Source organism: Typopeltis vanoorti, chromosome 11, assembly GCF_054136105.1.
Source record: "Typopeltis vanoorti isolate ZY-2024b chromosome 11, IOZ_Tvanoo_1.0, whole genome shotgun sequence".
Taxonomy (NCBI): Eukaryota; Metazoa; Arthropoda; class Arachnida; order Uropygi; family Thelyphonidae; genus Typopeltis; species Typopeltis vanoorti.
In genome coordinates, this window is record NC_143559.1 from 60,578,867 (window position 1) to 60,581,920 (window position 3,054).

At 33.4% G+C, this 3,054-nt stretch overlaps 1 pseudogene; it reads right to left on the reverse strand.

Moving 5' to 3' along the window:
- Positions 1-572: 572 nt before the first annotated feature.
- LOC150101635 (uncharacterized) lies at positions 573-1,388 on the reverse strand (annotated as a pseudogene).
- Positions 1,389-3,054: the final 1,666 nt, after the last annotated feature.

A 3,054-nucleotide genomic window follows, 5' to 3' on the forward strand; every position in this document is an offset into this window, starting at 1 on the left:
TATCATAAATTGTTTTCCCGATAATTTGAATGTTTCTGTCTTTCTTTCTTTACAAATGATATTTTAAAATATGGTCACATAGCATCTATGTCAGCGCTAGGTATGGTTGTGAACAGTGTGAATCAATTATCTGTAACATGTTGACACACATCCGAGCAGATCTGATGAATGAAAGAAAGTATACGAATTTTCTAAAATTGTACTCAAAAACTAAGCATCTGTTGTTTTATTTTAACGATAAAGTAAAATGAAGCATAAGGAATTTGATTTGTGAGCAGCAAAAGTAAGTATGGTGCTTTCGCTTTCTGTTGTTGATTATTTTATTGGTAAGCTTTACGGTGATTTCAGGTATATTTTATGTAGTAAACAGGTATACATAAAACATTTACGGAAAACCAGTCATACTTTATTCTACATCCAAGCTATCGGATACAACACACTAAGGTAAAAAATTCGTATTTTTTAGGTTTTGTTTAGACGCACAAGCATGAAAACAAGAGTCTATTTTTGAGTAGACTACAGATATGTCTATCGGCATAAATAGTTCATATTTAGTGAAAGAATTTTAAATGTTACTGCAGGAATTTTAACGACAAAAGAACTTTTGCAACGGAGTCGATTAGCTCGTTCTTGTAACGCCAAATCTGTGTATCTCTCACAAGATGATTGCGAAAATCTTTTTGACATACTTGCTTTAATTTAGTGGCTCAGTCTTTTCTGTAATGGTGCATTTGCGCTAAGTTTGTATCAACTCCAAATTTCTTACAGCTTATTCCTATGCATTCAACTGGGTAATGGTTTTGAACAGACACCATCCTGTTAGCGACAAATATGCTTTTAACGTGTGCGCCTGGTTTTGTGAAGTTCTTAGCACGATAAATGTGTTGAAGCATATACATATAATGAGGAATACCAAACTCTCTGGTTTCCTCACTTAATTATTTTGTACCTTTTGCATCGTCAAAGAAATACACTTGTCTTATATGATACGAATCTTGAGGATTCTTGGAAACACGAACAATACTAGTCATTAAATCACTCCAGTTAGCATCCTTGACAGGCATGATGATTTCGTCTATATCCAGTACTGCAAGATACTCGAAGCTGTACAGATTCCTGTACAGACAATCGTTGCACGGAATCAATTCATTGTGTCGTTTATGAGGGATTTTTTCTTTTTCTTCCATATATAACCGACGAAATCCAAGAAAGTTCGATTGAAAACCAGGAAGGGTAATAGGAGTTGAGTCCACAAAGCCTGTAGCCTGGTAATACTTGAGCACCTTCGAAATATTCGGATGGATTTCAATTTCATAAAGAAACACCTTTTTGGCTCCAAGTATTCGAAGTAACTCCAACCATTCGATCAGCCTGACACTGATACGCATACCGCGATATCTTGTTTTTTAGACGTATTTAGAGGACTGTATATTACTCGCAGTAGATTATTTGGAGTTGAACAATTCTTTGTAGCCAAAGAAACGGCTTTAGGCACTTTATCTTTAAACTCTTTTGGAACAGAACAACCGATAATATATGATAGCAGAAAATCATGCCCGTAGCTTCCTTCAGTAGTTCTTCCTGCGTAAATGTACTTTGCTCTAGTATAAATGGGATTGGTTACGTTCTCGAACCACAGCTGGCATATTGCCGGTGGATTGAAGTTGCGGTCCATCATAGCAAGAATACGTACGAGTGGACCTTCTTTAACTTCCTTTCTGTTATCATAGTAGGCGTTGTAAAGGTAAAACGTTGTTCCAGACATTGAGAATCGTTGCCAGTATACATTATTGTGGTCCACATCGTAAATTCTCGGAAGTTTTGCGCATTTTTTGGCATTGTTTTCAAGTCGAGCGCTCATCCAGTACTTTAAGGGTAAGCTAATGTTATTCTTAATTAACAGCGGAAAAATATTCTCCTCGGTAATATTAAACGGATTGTCCACTTTGACTATAATATTTTGGAGCATTTTGACTGAAAGCGAAGAATTCGCTGTGTTTGGAAACTCTTCGGTTGTCAAGTATTGTTTCAAACTAACTGCCATAGGCGTGGCATGGTAATGAAGTTGAAAAAAATTGCAATATTTAAATTTGATCGAGATCAAGACGTATCCCATAATCATCCATAGAACAAATATAGAGCATAGACTCCCGTATATTCGGCGAGGAACTTTCCTTACATCACAACTGTTTGAATCTGCAATAGATAAAATCCATTATACATTGATTTACAATTTAATTTTCTTTTTCAGTTTTAATAAATTCTGAAGAATAAAGCGCGGAAGTATTTTAAGAATTAGGCTAGGATTAAGAACCATTAATCTCTGCACATATTTATACATTATTAAGCCTAAAATATTATACGATTTATTTATTTCATCTGAGATTTTGAAAAATTAAATCTCTTTCTTAACGAATTTAATTATGACTTCGGATGCCTATGCTAAATCGCATATACTTGAATGAAAACAATAATAACTGAATTCAGCTTAATTTTTAAGGTTTTAAAAATTACCATGAATGGATAGGAATAAAATTTTATTGCATAATACGTACGTAAATATCACTTGAAAAAGAGAAATACAGGGAAGAGATTAAAAACATTCCGTATTTGTTTTTAATCTCTTCCTTAATCTAAGTTTTTAGCACTCATTATAAATTATAAATATTATCTGAAATGTATAAAATAACTGAAATAAACAATTTATAGTATTAGGGTTAAGGACCATCAAATGGCTGTACTTTTCTGCTTTCTTCGCCGAATCTGTTTAAAATAAGTGATAATGTTGGGTCAGCTATCTCCACTGGGTGCCGATGGAGATGAACTTCCTCCTTACTCATCAAAATGGCGAGATAGGGCTAAAATGGCCTCACCTACTCTAGAGCTGCAGGACAAGATGAAAGATTTATTATTATTAACATTATTAATAATTTTATTATTAATTTTATTATAAATATTATTATTAATATTTTCCAAATATTCAATGTTGTTTATTGTGTTTTCTCTTAGTATTTGACTTTGCCTTGAAATGTTTTATAAATCTTCAAAAATTGC